This window comes from Sinocyclocheilus anshuiensis, unplaced genomic scaffold, assembly GCF_001515605.1.
Source record: "Sinocyclocheilus anshuiensis isolate Anshui unplaced genomic scaffold, SAMN03320099.WGS_v1.1 scaffold562, whole genome shotgun sequence".
Classification (NCBI taxonomy): domain Eukaryota; kingdom Metazoa; phylum Chordata; class Actinopteri; order Cypriniformes; family Cyprinidae; genus Sinocyclocheilus; species Sinocyclocheilus anshuiensis.
Window position 1 is genome coordinate 1283643 of NW_015544158.1, and position 15981 is coordinate 1299623.

The window sequence follows — 15981 nt, forward strand, 5'->3', positions numbered from 1 at the left end:
AGAAATGACTGACCATCTGTCTGTACATCGTCTTAACCTATAGGAAAGAAACAAAAACAGACCTGTTGACATCAACCCATTGCACACAAACAAGCAAAGCTTGCTCCAGAGGTCTCTCTGCTGCCATCTTTCTTCAGGCCTGCAGAAACACTCATGTTCACACAGAAAAGGGTTCAGCTCATGCTGAGAAGTGTTAAAGGCTTTGGGAAACCAGATCACAGTTCTTCACAGAAAGCCAGCCTCTTTAACTCCCCACTGTTCCTTAAACACTCAGTCCTCACAGAACAGTCCCATCAATCTCATTGCTGATGTGAGCATTCCTTCATACCTAGAAAGAGGCCAGGCTTTTTACTTTAGCCGCTGTTACTCAACTTGTGGTTATCATGTATGGTCAGTTGTAATAATTGTATAAATGAATTTTGGGTACTTTTACCTGCTACAAATCACTATCAGTGTGGAGGTCAAGGCATGCGTGTTATGTTGGATTATGATTTTTGTTCTGTTGGGAAAGATCTGGATTTTTACTGACAATTATAGTTGTTTGCCCACTCGTAGACTAGGTTGTTTATTGCTGCTGGCCTCTGTATAAAAGATATGATCACCAGTCATTAACTGATAAATCAGACTAAATACTCAACCAAAATTGTAACTTTTTAGGGATCATCATCATTGTTATGATCCCTAAACATGCTACCTGTTTTATTTCATTTTTAATTTTGAGTAAATGTATAAAATAAATGTTTGTCAACAATTTAAAGATTTGTACATCTCATTTACCATCATTAAATAGCAACATATGTCCGCATTATATGGGCCATTGTTCATCCTGTCTTTATCGATTTCAGCATTAGCCACTGAAAAACCCAACATGTGCAGGACTCTAATGTACCTGTTTGTTTCCTTTCCAGGGGGCCGTTTAGTGTGGTACGAAGATGCATAAACAGGGAGACGGGCCAACAGTTTGCCGTGAAGATTGTGGATGTGGCCAAATTCACCTCCAGCCCTGGCCTCAGTGCAGAAGGTAAAACACTCATTTTCCTCTTTAGGTGATGATTGTGTAGAAAATTCATCATCTGTGACCTTTCCAGAGCTCAGAATACATATTCAGTGTTTTCTCATGAATAAGCATTGAATTCATTACATACAGCTGGAAATGAACCAAACCGAATGTCTGGGTTTGTGTTGATTTAATCAACCACTCTCTAATCAGGACCTTTGGAGAGGAAATCCTATATGTTCTAATGCAAAATAAACAGTCTACACCATCAGCTCACCTCCTAAACATTTGTGGTTACAGTAAATAATACAGCTGTTTGTTGATATGAAAATAGAAGAAGTGCTACTTGGCTGTAACATATATACATAATGCCATGAGTGGGCAGCATGTGTGTTTTGCTGAGATTGTGGATAGGCCTGCTGATCATACAGTAATGTACATTACAGTGTGATAAAGTAACCTTGAAGACCTGACTTTTTGTAGTGTGCTCTGTGTGATCACAGATTTCACCTTAAATGGCAGCTTAGGGAGGCTTTAATAGCAGTAGACTTGTGTTTTCAATGTGTGAGTCTTGATCTGCGTGTGTGTAGCTTAAGCTAGATGTTTCTCAAAGCATCTGCGTGACCGGACATGTGTTTTTTTTTTTTTTTTAAACAACAGATAATGATATAATGATGCAGATTATTCTTTTTTATGATTTGATGACACTGAAGACTGGAGTAATGGCTGCTGAAAATTCAGCTTTGCCATCTTTTTTTAATATATCATTTTGTGCAATTTTTTTTATATTTATTTTTTCGAGAAATTGGTGCCATGCTGTATTAGTGCTAGTCCCACTAGTCGACTCAAAACAGCTGTGTGTAGAGGATGTCATACCTGAGGACTGTCTCCCCCCCCCCTAAAATGTCATCCTCTTCTGTTTAGATTGCACTGACTGATTTAGATTTGACTAAACGATTGCCTCTCACTCACATTTTCCTGTCACATTTCAACTTCCTGTTTTGGCAACAGATCAATGAGAAGCTTGTCTAAATAAGGACAGGAGTAGCACACAAACATAAATAGACTGAATCAAGATGGCGTTAGTGAAGTAACCTTGCCCTCTTAATGTCTGTGCTATTTATGTGTGAGATGTAGTCTGATTTTGGAACAACAACAAAAAGTTTTTGCAAAAACAGCTAGTGTAGTGGGCCATCCTAGCTTAGTAAGTTAACAAGACTGACTGATAGATTACTCTGTCTGCACAGTACTGAGGTTGGAGTCTACAAGTCTCCCTTGAGACAGACAGATTCACTGTACTTCCTCAGTGAGGGTGTGTGTAAGCATGGAAACATAGTTTCAGTGTGAATTCTCTGAAGAGAGAGAATTTCTTTGGGTAGGATGTTAAGTACACGTGCATGTGAGAAAGATCTTTGCCCAGGGCTTTGTGTTATCTCAGTCCACTGCTAAACCTCTTGTCTCATCTCTCCTGAGTTTCACAGTCTCGGCAAACACTCTGCCCACCTCCCATCTGTCTTCCTCCTATGTGTGAGAGAATACACTCATGCTGGTATTTCAGAATCTACTGTAAAACTCATGAGACTCCATGATTAAAATGCTACAGTAACTCTGACTTTTGTCTCTGTATTACCTTTCAAATGTCTTTTCCTCTCTGAGCTCAGGATAGAATCAACTCAATGAACTTTTGCCTTGTATTTTATAGGTTGTTTGCACATGATGTCACTGATGATTTGCGAAATGCAGCTGGAGGGCAGGAAGTGATTTTTCTCCATACACTCTTAAAAATAAAGGTGCTTCACGATGCCATAGAAGAACCTTTTCGTCTAAATGGTTCCATAAAGAACCTTTAACATCTGAAGAATCTTTCTGTTTCACAAATGGTTCTTTGTTGGTGAAAGAAAGTTCTTCAGATTATAAAAAGGTAAGAAAGAGATGGTTCTTTAAAGAACCTTTGACTGAATGGTTCTTTGTGGAACCAAAAATGGTTCTTCTATGGCATCGCTTGAAGAACCTTTTGAAGCACCTTTATTTTTAAGAGTGTAGGAATCACTAGCAGAAACTCAAAATGCCTGTGTTTTGCGTTGTCTATGGATGCCACAAGGAGCTTTTATCGTGTACGAAAATGTGTTGTTCATAAGTGGGGAAAAGTCAAGAAATTGGTTGAAAAACACAGGAAAAAGTGGCTTGTAAACCTGCGTCTGCGGAGCGGAGCCGGATAATGCTCGTGTGCGCAAATGGCTAATATAAGATATAATAATATATTAATATATTAATAAAGATATAAATAGATTGTGCTGCCACCTCTCATGCATTCAGAATTCACTCAGTGCTAAACGCCTTTTTTTATATAGCGCATTCATTGTATTGCTGTACACCCAACGCGCTTTACAATCATACAAAGGTATTTATAATCACAACATATGTTGGAAGTGATCCATATGTTACAAAGGTATTTATAATCACAACATATGTTGGACATGATCCATATGTTATGAAGAGGAGCGATTTTTAAACAAAATTTAAATACTTGCCTGCCATTGAGGCGGTGGATATAGGCTAAGCAACTAACCCTGATTGTAAACAAGCTATTTCGAAAGTGAATCCCGTATTTATATGAGGGATGCGGGATATATGTCACTCCTGAAACTTTGCTGCATGTACAGGGTAACTTATGTGGCTGTTGGTCCTGTTAGCAGCACGTAAAACAACTTTTATTTAAATTCTGAATCGATTATAGCCTGCCTAAGCTCCTTGTGGTTTCTCGGTTTGGCCAATTTGAGCATCCATAAACAATGCAAAACACAGGCATTTTGAGTTTTGTTAGTGATTTCTATGGAGAAAAATCACTTCCTGCCCTCCAGCTGCATTTCGCGCGTCATCAGAATCACGTGATTGCAAACAACCTATTTGCAGTCACACACACACACACACACGCACACACACACACACACACACACTCTCTTGCTTATGTGGTTTATGGGGACTCTCCATAGGCGTAATTGTTTTTATACTGTACAAACTGTATATTCTATCCCCTTACCCTAAAACCTATTCCTCACACAAAACTACTGGCAATTTTTCAATTTCAAAAAACACCATTTAGTATGTTTCTTAAGCCATTTGGTTTACAGGGACACAAGAAGTGTCCTCATAAACCATTGTAGTACCCATGTCATTATACGCGTGTGTCCTCATAAACCATATATACAAGAACACCCACCCTTGCCTCTAACATTGTGACAAATACTCTTATTTAAAAAAAAAAAAAAAAGTTTCATTTAAAGATTTCTGCTGACTTGAGGAAATGTAAATGTACAGTGGGTATAGAAAAGAATCACAGTTGAAAGGTGGCTTTGTGTGCCATTGAGAAGGTGATTAGCCACAACTGATTGAGTTTACAAGTCATTTTTAGGAGGGGGGTGATCCTTTTTCCAACTCAGTGATTCTGAAAACAAAAACTGTCCGTATGCATTTTAGGCTGTAAAGAAACAAAATGTGATTCTTTTAAAGGGGGGTGATTCTTTCTATACCCACTGTATCAGCTCCGTTTTGCTTAATAATACAGTATATGGGGGTTTTGTGGGAGTGGGGTTTTGTTGAGGTGCTGTTGTTTTTTCCCCCTGTACTATACAATGAATAACAGGTGGTGAATAGCAAAGAAGTGCCACTGGCTTTTGTGGTATCTGTGCATATTTGTAGTATCACCTGTATACATAAATCTGTATGAAATGCTGTACTACTGTTGGCACATACCAAAGCTGATCATTTTGTGGCGTCTAGACATCAGTTGGGGGAAACTACACTGTCATCTGTGCTACTTTTGTGTTTGTAGTAGAGGCTGACATTTTTTCGGGAATCCCGCGGTTCACGGGAATCCTGCGGGGTGGGAAACAAAATCACTATTAATCACGTGATTGGGACGGGGCAGGAAAAAATGTCAGCGGGAGTGGGTGGGACCGGGAATCGTAATAACACTATGATACCCAACTTTATACACAAATATACCTTTTATATAAATAAACTATGAAATGTATATTTTAATTTTAACATCAATTCTAGTTGCCCTGTCTCTTTATGCTCTCCTCCTGTTTGCTTTGGTGTGGCTGGTTAAGTGAATGATGTACGCAGTCCGTGACGGACAGATCGTTAACGGCTGGTCTATGTGGTAATACAGTATCCAAATACATCCAAAGTACAAAGTACACCCAAATGCCCACCTATCATTCATCGACCTCAAATATGGCTTTTCATCTGAAAGATGTATGTAGTAACAACTTTACATGGCCGCTCAATCTAATGTTAACCTAGAGAAATGTGCGCTATTCAAGTGTCTGTGTGGAAGCTGAACATCAGCTCGCTCACTGCAGGACAGATGGAGGCGCCGATGCGCTCACTTGCTCTTAAAATACTCCGTAAGGATGATTTGCATGAAATTTAATGTGTGTGCAATGCACACTGCTTTCAGTTCAATAAAATAACAAAAAACGACATTTTGGATTTTTATTAAACTAAAGTGGGCATGCTGTGATTTGTACTGTATTTTATTATATTATATATATTTTTTACTGTAACTGACCGATTCTGGCCAAAAAAACACAACACGGGAGTGGGAGGGAATGGGAGTCATTCTTCTGGGATTGATAATTTGTAGCACCTTAAGGTCATCGTGCCAGCTGCCAGTCATCTGTGACAAATCCTCTCCAAACTCTATAAAACCCATTCTGTGTTTAGGGCCTATAAACGTGCACACTTTTTGTTTGTGCGAGACCAGTGTTTTTATTATAGCCGCACTTAGGACATCGATACACTGAAGCACGGATGCTTTCACATACCATTGTAGCACTTACCGTAAAGCACAACACTAAGGAAAGCCCGTAAAGGCCACTTAGCTCAGATGAGACAGATTCTCTGTTCCTGATGGACAGAAATGAGCCTAAAGATTATATTCAGTGTGGTTTTAGTTTCTGAAAGACAGATTGAGGTTTTCTTAAAATGAAAGCAGTGCTTAAGTGTGTGAATGAATATGTTGAAAAGCATTTACGTGCACAGTGCTTATTCATGGCTAATGCAATTCATTCTAGCAAGACTAATTTTGAAATCAGATTGTTTTATATGTTGATAAGGATGTTGATTCAGGATGAAGTCTTACTTGACAAGTCTCCTTATGGCATCACAAAAATAACAACAAATGTGCCTGACTTTGTCCTCATTGAATATTTTCATACTTGAGTGACTTTTTTCTCATAAACATATATTCACATGTCTGTTTTTTAAATGACTACTCAGCTGTTTGAATTGAAGCTCATAGCTAAAGGTCACTTCAGCTTCCATATGATACATACTTTCTTCATTTGGCTTTTTGAATATATTATAGCAATATAATAGTATATTATAAATGTATTCAAAAAGAGAATATTTTTAAATATTTCACACTGTAGTGTATTTAAAAAATATATTTTTGAATACATTTATAATATAATATATATATTATAATGTAATATAACAATATATGTTATGTTGATATTATTTATAATCTTGCAATTTAGAAAATAAAAAAAATCTGTTTTTGTACTTTATTCCTTGAAAAAGAAAATCCATCCCTCAAAACACCAAGCTTTGTTACATCTTTGTCAAGTGCCCTGGACTTTTGGAGTCATTCTTATTCCGTCTACTACAGGACTGAATGAAATGTCTTTCATCCTCCAGCTTTCAGAATCATAGATAAAAACCTCACATTTGAGAGTGGTGGCTGAACAACTCTCTCTGTAGGAATTCTGGCCGTTCTGTAACCCTGTCATTCATGTTTTTTCTTTGTTTTGTTTTTTTTGTTTTTTTTCCCAGCAAATATGTAGTCATCCAGAGGGCCACAGTGAAACTTTAGTGTGGTCCTAAAAAGAAGAAATCTGTCCAGAATCGAAGGGAATGTGGCCTCCAAGAGGCAGAGAGATGGGCTCTTTTATTGTCTTCCCTGCGAGTGGTTCTAAAGTCTCCACCATAGCACACGCAAACAGCTGAATGTTAAAGTCCCCCTGTGGTGAAAATCAAGTTTTTTATGTTGTTTATTTGTCTATGTGTTGTTTTTAATATGGTTTTAGACAAACCATGTGCCAATCCATTTATCAACACCATTGCTGAGTATTTTCTCCTTAAAACTGTAGTTTCCCAAAGGCAGTCACAGAAACGCGGTTTGAAACAGCCTTTGTTTTGCTACGTCACGAAAATCAATAACCAATCGCGTCAAGGGATCCTATCCTTAGCATATAATTAACTGTGCTGCAAAGCAGAGGGTCTAGTGAGAAGGCAGCCAGGTTAATCCGGTAACAGTTATATTTTTTCTGTAGATGTTTAGCCAACTGTTAATATTTCCCCAATTTAAATGTCATTTTTATGATCAAAGATGAGTTTTAAAGGATAAAATGTTTGACTACAAGGGGACTTTAAATGTGATAACCATTATCATCATCATCACCACCACTGCAGAGGTACATCAGTGTCTTTTGCAACAAGAGGTTGTTTTGAGGTTACTGCTACCTTTTCGTTTAAACTTCGCAATTTATTTAATGCTATTTTTGGAAAAGAGGGTGTTCCCTGTCGATACTACACTCGTACTGCGTCTGCTAAGACGCTATGGGAACACAGTACAATCACGCCGTGCTTCAGTGACGCAGCAGTTCCGGGCCATTTCCCCTGCCACCATCTGGCGATTCTAAAAGAGCTTACTAAAAGAGCTTGGCTTTGTTGCAAATGCCGCACCGTTACTGCGGTTTGTGTGGGTCTCCCCTGCACGCCGATGACGGCCACACCGAGTGCGTTTCCTGCTTGGGGAAATCCCATGCGGAAGCTGCGCTCACGGGAACTGAGTGTTCTCACTGTGAGAACTTCAGTCTCGCCTCTCTTCGTTCGCGGATCGCTTTCTTTTCACAGAGCGACTACGCCCCTCGTGCCCTCCCATTTTTTTCCTCCAAGGGACCTGTGAGTTAAAAACAGCGGGGCAGAGGACTTGAGCGACCATCTGCGAGCGAGCTCACGTCGGCCCAGATCCCGCGTGCCCCGCCCTCGCCCTAGAGAGATAGTTCTCCTGTCCTTTTCTCCCAGTCTGACCAGCGTCCCTCTGCCGGCGCGAGCGACCTGGTCTCATTTGGGGGAAGTGAGGACGAGCTGCTTGATGACAGCATGTCATTAACAGCCTCGGACACAGAGGAGCTGCTGGGCTCGGTGACCGACCCCACCCCCTTGCCATCGTCCGCGCCCAGCACCGCCAAAGACGGGATGGATGCCGAACTTCTCCGTATCCTCTCAAAAGCGGTTGAAGAGCTGGGTTTAGAGTGGTCTCCACCAGAGGAGCCCTCTCGCAGCCGTCTGGAGGTCTACGACGAGCTCACCAGATCGTGGCGTGCTCCTTACTCCACCCGCCTCCGTACTTCTGCTTCATGTGCCTTCACTTCTATCGACAGTGCTGAAGAGAAGGGGTACGATAAGCTGCCTCCACTGGATGAGTCGGTGACCGCGCACCTCTGCCCGCCCACGGCTATCGGCTGGAGAGCGGTCCTCCAGGTCTTTCAGGCCAAGATCCTTGCATCCTCAGATGAGTCTGGCATGGACCCCGCGACCCTCAGGGAGCTGAGGAGCACAACCGACCTGGCTCTGCGCGCCACCAAGACCACCGCTCAGGCGATCGGGAGATCAATGGCCAGCCTTGTGGTGCTCTAGCGCCATTTATGGCTGACTTTAATGGAAATCAAGGATGCAGATAAGATCCCCTTCCTTGATGCTCCAGTCTCTCTTCAGCGGCGTGGTCCCCACCTTAGTGCCAAGCAAGGACGCTCACGTCCCGCGCGCAGAGGTGATAAATCTGCTGGCAAAAGGAGCTGTAGAAACGGTTCCTCCAGCTCAGAGCGAGTCAGGTTTCTACAGCCGTTACTACAGACGACTGGCTCGTTCTGGCCCAGTCGGAGGCAGAACTAATATCACACAGGACCCTCCTCCTCAGCCACCTAGAGTGCCTGGGACTCAGGGTCAATTTTGCCAAGAGCGTGTTGTTCCCCAGCCAGCGATTATCGTTCCTGGGAACAATTTTCGACTCAGCCCAAATGAGAGCTGTAGTCACGCCGGAACGGGCTCTGGCCATACGGAGACTGGTGACCTCCTTTGAGATTGGTACCACTCACCCTCTCAAAACGTTTCAGACGATGCTGGGCATCGCCAGCGCTACAGTTGGGTCTGCTTCGTATGCGCCCCCTTCAGCGCTGGCTGAAACCACAGGTTCCATCCCATGCGTGGCGTCGCGGACGCCTGCAGGTCAGGGTGAATCAGGCCTGTATAACAGCCCTGACCCCCTGGAAGAGCTCTCGCTGGATGAAACAGGGCGTGACCATGGGAATGGTTTGCAGAAGGACAGTTGTCACGACAGATGCCTCCAACACAGGTTGGGGAGCGCTGTGCGAAGGCATACCGACTTTCGGCCACTGGTCGAAGGCGGAGAAAGGCTTCCACATCAACTGCCTGGAAATGCTAGCAGTGTGTCAAGCCTGTCATTTCTTCCTGCCAGTCCTAAAAGGGCACCATGTGCTAATCCGGTTGGACAACATGTCTGTGGTGTCCTACATAAATCGCCAAGGAGGCCTCTCCTTGAAGTGTCTCTTCATTCTGGTAGAGTGCCTCCTGGAATGGGCTCAACTCAACCTGCGCTAACTGAGAGCAGCACATATACCGGGCAAATTGAATCAAGGTGCGGACATGTTATCAAGGAGCAATGTCCCCTCAGAGGACATTCGGTCACTGTCGCTGAAGACTGCTCTGCTTCTGGCACTAGCATCAGTAAAGCGAATTGGGGACCTGCAGGCTCTCTCCATTAGCCCTGCCTGCCTGGAATTCGGCCTAACGACTCTAAGGTCATCCTGAAACCAAGGCATGGTTACATACCAAAGGTGCTCTCCACTCCATTCAGAGCACAGGTCATTACGCTCTCTGCGCTTCCTCCCTCTGTAGAGGACAGAGAGTTATCTCTGCTCTGCCCCGTCAGAGCTCTGAGAATTTACATAGAGTGTTCCGCCCCTTATAGACGTCGGAACAACTCTGTCAGCTTCGGTAACCGCACCAAAACCGCACCAAAGCAAAGACTCTCTAGATGGATAGTAGATGCAATCACGCTAGCGTTCTCTTCCTTGGGCCTTCAATGTCCCATTGGAGTACGGGCCCATTCTACCAGAGGCATCGCCTCGTCTTGGGCATGGTCCAGCGATGTGTCCATTGCGGATATTTGTGAGGCGGCCGACTGGGCCTCGCCATCCACATTCGCAAGGTTTTATTTATAACCTGGAAGTCCCGGCCTTGCAGGCCAGGATCCTCTCCGCTTGAAGAGACACGTGCTGCGTTACACAAACAGATCTGACAGGGAGCCCTTGACCATATCACGCTCAAGCTCTCTGGCACCTGTCACCTGTCAGCTCTCGACCCCTGGGTGCCGAAGTTGCAGGAGTACTCTGGAACGATTAACCAGGCTGGGTGTGACCTCAAGAAGCTCAGCCCGTCTTAGCCTTGGGTTGTTGTTAACTTCTCTTTGGGCATTGCTGCTTACGGAAGTTATGATACTTATAGTCATTCCTCTACCTAAGCACGACGTGATTGTACTGTGTTCCCATAGCGTCTTAACAGATGCAGTACGAGTGTAGTATTGACAGGGAACGTACTCGGTTACTAACGTAACCTAACGTAAGATACGGGAACGAGTACTGCATTGCTAGCCGTGCTATGTAGCCGCACGACTCAGTCGTCGCTTCAGTTGAAGTAACCTGAGAATCCTGTGGCGAACGCCCGCTTATATAGCCAGCTCCGCTGCCGAGCCATTGGTTCGTTTTTTATACACTGCACGAACCAATGGCCGTGCAGTTTCACTGCGTGATTGAAAAAAGGTTTCAGTTCAGGAGAAAAAATGCTTTTTCCCATAGCGTCTCAGCAGACGCAGTACTCGTTCCCGTATCTTAGGGAACCGAGGTTACGTTAGTAACAGAGTACCTTTTGTGTATGTTTTTCAAAGCGGTTCCATTCAGGATATTTACAGAGAGGAAAGCCTCCAAACAGCCTGTTGGAAATCCACGATTATAATTTAAAAGACCCTCCGTTGCTTTTCATGTTTGCTCCTTCGCAACGTTTGTATAAAGTCACCAAATCATGACATGATTTGCTCAGAAAGCTGCGGATGCAGAGGTTGTTAGCCTGGGTGAACTGTTTTCCTCTATATCAGATCAGTATGGTTTGTTTCAACCTCTTTTTCCCAAGATCTCAAAATTCTATATTTTTTTTCTTTCTCTTCAGAAGGATTTAGCAACTTTTAAAAAGTTGTTTATTTTTTTCAAGAGTACTGAGAGGGCAGCCTTGTTTTACAGGACTATACACAGACTTGTTATGCAAAGATCTCTTCAAGGTAGTTTATGGTTTAAGTTAAAACCTGTATGTATACATCATTTACATCCTGGTTGGTGTCACATTCTAGGGCAGGTCAGATGTTCTTCTGTTGAAACACTAAATACTCTTTGGAGCATTCTCAAATCATGCTCATTCCCTCCACAAGTGTGTCTGTATATTTATATTTATACCATAAAAGTGCAGGACTGAAGCTGATATATCTGTAGTACAGGGTACTAAAGCCATGCATCTCTAACCCGTGCCAGTAGTGGGATGGACGCCACTTCACTTGCGCTGTAATTATTACAACACTTAGAGGACAATTAGGCTGTTCAACAGCCTGCTGTAATCAGCCAACCTGCCACTAAAGAATGAGAGATAGAGCCAGAGGATACGACAGTGAGGGAAGGAACACTTTCTAGGCCTCTGCTGGTGATCATCCCATTTATTATGCCTTAAAGATTAGGCCATATGTACCCGCATCCTAACTGGTTTTTAATGGGATATTCTCATTTTAGCCTCTGTCTCGTTGATGTTAAATTATTACAGTACATTTTGATCATTCTCTTGCGGTCCTATAGACTTCATTTTGTTGTTATTACCGGTGTTTGCTGAGAGAAACTTCTTAGCTCATGGTTGGGTTTAGGGATTTTAAACAAACCTCTGAGTATAAAACTTTGGCCCATAATTACAACCCTCAATATATTTTGGAACATGTATTGAGCTATCCAGTATATCTAAATCTTTTTTAATTTGATGTGATATGGAATTTATTTTTCAAGGGCCTTGAGAGCGAAGCTCCATTTCTAGAGACTGGGGAACCTTTTCTTCCCCTAGTCAAGAATTGGCACCTTCAAAAAACCTGTGAGTCTACTCAGAGCTGAGTCAGCCATCAACACATCACTGGAACTGAGCAGCCCACCTCTTTACTGTATGTCACCCTGAAATTATTCTGAAGCCTGGCACCCGACAAAGAAATGTGAAATATGGATTTTCATTATTTCTTTAATAATTACAACATTTAAAAAAAGATACTGTATTGATTTTTAGATCTCCTGTGCCCTTCAAATCATAATTTGAGACAGAACCTAGGTAAATGGCTGTGTTAAAATGTAATATCTTGTCTTTTAATACTGTAGCTGTACCTCAGCACCTCCAACCTGCTGCTGTTTGCCTCCCTATCATGATGCTCATCAGAGACTGAGAGATCATGGGAGGTGTGTGTTTACTGAATGTGTGTCAGCAGCTGCGTTTGGTGCCATGTGAGCTGCGGAGGCCACACTGAGCGTGTAGATGCTGCTTGGCGGGGAAACGCAGTGAGTCCCTGCCGTCCATCAGCACCTCTGAATCACATGCCGACTGCAGCTTTCTCTCTCTCTCTCTCTATAAAACAATGGGTGAGCGTGTGAGCTGTGGGAAGTCGTGGCCTAATGGTTAGAGAGTCGGACTCATAACCCAAAGGTTGTGGGTTCGAGTCTCGTACCGGCAGGGATTGTAGGTGGGGGGAGTGAATGTACAGCGCTCTCTCCCACCTTCAATACCACGACTGAGGTGCCCTTGAGCAAGGCACCGAACCCCCAACTGCTCCCCGGGCGCCGCAGCATAAATGGCTGCCCACTGCTCTGGGTGTGTGTTCACAGTGTGTGTGTTCACTACTGTGTGTGTGCACTTTGGATGGGTAAATGCAGAGCACTAATTCCGAGTATGGGTCACCATACTTGGCCTCACATCACGTCACTTTAACAGCCTCTTCATGATTTGTCTCTGGACATCATGTGAAATCCATGCCAGTGTGTGAACTCACAGCATGCACAGACTGGGCTTGTTAGTAAGAAATCGTCAGTGCTGTAAACATCTCCTTATGGCCGTTTTCTTCAACTACAGCCTCGTATATGTGCCAGGAGTTGATTTTGACTGAAACGAATAGGTTTTTTTTCTTTCTTCTTTTAATATAATATTCTCATTACTGCATTGTTAGGATTGAAGTAATGTGAGAAAAAAAGGTTAATGTTACTTGGGAACTGAATGGTTTTATTTGAATATTTTAATTGTGTAATTTACAAATAATCTAAAATGTTAAATAAAATAGTATTTAAATATGCATATTTGCGATTCATGAATGATAGCTATAAAATAAGACTTTTCAAAGATTCCATAAGTGTCATTTCCACCACAGAAGACTACTAAACATAATGTGTGATAGGAATTACAAAATTCTCCTGGGATGCATGCATATACACTGTTAGGAGACCAACTAAATACACTAGTTAACAGTGAGAAGTGTATTTTAAGCCATTTTTTTTCTAAAAGTCCACAGGGCCAAACATGCTACTAGTTGAAGAAACACTAACTGGATGTGTTGGAATGTGTCAAAATGTGTCAGCGCTCTCCGCACAGTGTGGGTTTGAGTGTGCAGGCTATCATTTAGAAATAAGCTTCAAATGATTGCCATACATTTGATAACAGGCTGTTATTCAGAAAGACATTAACTTGGACCTTCAAACTCCTCTTTCAGAAAGACACGTTCCTCTTCTATTTAAGAGGGCACAGAAATAGCTGGGTGTAAAGCAGAAGGGCTCCTTCTGCCTTCTTCCTCAGCAATAGCATCAGTTTAACTTCTTGATTCATTTCTCTCTATAGCCGTTTATGTCCTACCTACCCCATCACTGATTTGTGCTCCTGTCCTTGACTGAGTATTTTGAATGTTTGTTTGAGATATTTGACAAAGTATGACATGTGGTAAATGACTCTAAAGCCTTGCTTGGGGCCTGTGCTTTGGTTTTTGTGGGGCTGGGATGGATGTCATTTTATAAATGCTTCAGGTGTCAATCAGGCTGCTTGGTGGAACTCAGCGTCAGGTGACTCTCTGATACTCTGTTTGATGGATCGCTGTTTACTCAGGTTAGTGACAGTGCTGGTGTGATAGAGAGAGGCCACATATGCTGGAGTCACGGCCCAGCATAATTATTAGCTTGGAATTAGTCTCCACCACAGTCAGCACACTCACAGACCTCCTGTGGTCCGTTCACACACAAAAATGGCATGGCTGCAGTTTCAATCCAACTGGCTGACTTTACACAATTACCAAGAGTCGAGTTGCACAGTTTTTTATTAGTCCCCCAGGAAAAACCATCATGGATTGATGCAATGAACATTTCTAAGGAAGAACTCATTAGTGGATTTGCAAAAATGTGAGAGGTTTGTGGCATCAGATCCTGTTTGGTGCACTTAGTAGCAAGTTACCTAGACATGCAATGCATTATTTCCTCTTTTTTTCCCCCCTGAGGTGTATGCATGCTGATTGGTCCATGTGTTTGCGTTGAAATGAGTTGCCTATGCTTTAAGGACTATTTGACTTGTAAATTAAGGATTAAGATTTATGGGTAGGGTTATGAAGTGACGCTTGTTAAACAGTTTCTGAGTGGCATATGTGCAGTGATTTTTCTGCCGTAAAATTAAAAAGCAGTAAAATGAAGCAACATTGTGAATATTGTAATTATTTTAATGTGCTTTCTAAAAGGCTGTTAAGTTCCCCACAGACTGTGTCATTAGAGTAGTTTCATGAGCCTTAAATCGTTTCTGTGAATCAGATTAAATGGTCAGTTTTAGTGAATTGATTCAAAAGATTCAATAATTTGTTTGCATCATCAGTAAAAAATGTGCTCTGGAGTAATTTTTCATTTATTAAAATGTTTGAGTAAAATAAATGTAAATAATGCTGTCTATTGCATGTATTATGCATCATTAAATTATTGCATATAAAAGAAAATTAATATAAATTAAAAATTAAATATAATTTTCATTGTACTCCGAAGACAGGTTAGAAAATGTACCTTGATTATTTTTAACTTGACAAGTTTGATTTATATTGTGTTTTAAGCAGTTTGATTCTATATAAATGTATAGATTTCATACATTGCCCAGCCAGTGTTCAATGCCAGTTGTAGTCCTGTTGTTCATGTCACATTAAGGGAACTGTGTGTAAAACATACATTGACGGAAATGTATGTTCTACACTGCTGTCAACATCCTGACTGTTATTCTGTTGTCCACCACTAGGGCAAACAGCTCTTTTGTGTGTTGTGTTTCTGCCACTCTTATGGATTATTTTACCATTTCTTTGAGAACTCCTTTGATTAGGTTCAGTATCTTTGGGTTCTGATAGAAAGGAAAGCTCTGTCATGTAAGGGATAATCAACGGCTAGCCGTGCGTTAAAGGATTTTAAATGCACGATGTGGAGGCAAAGAACCGCCCGATGCGAAGCGAGGCCTCCGCGAAGTGGATTTAAAATCCTTTAACGCACGGCTAGCCGCTGATTATCCTGCTTATTCCATGGTCATTTGCCAAGTTATAGACAAGTTAAAACTAGTATTGCTCTTTGCACTGAATGGGTAAAAATTACGTCAGTTACGGCACATTAGCGCTAGCATTCTGCCCGCTTCAAATCATACACAGAGATGAAATGCGGTAAGACCACATTAATTTTAACGAATTATAGCATGTATTTTAATTAATTATCGATCGATCGTTTGAGAGAGAGAGAGAGAGAGAGAGAGAGAGAGAGAGAGAGAGAGAGAGA

At 42.0% G+C, this 15981-nt stretch overlaps 1 pseudogene; it reads left to right on the forward strand.

Annotated features, from left to right (window-relative positions):
* Positions 1–15981, forward strand: part of LOC107695504 (peripheral plasma membrane protein CASK-like) — a 249522-nt pseudogene that overhangs the window by 156341 nt on the left and 77200 nt on the right.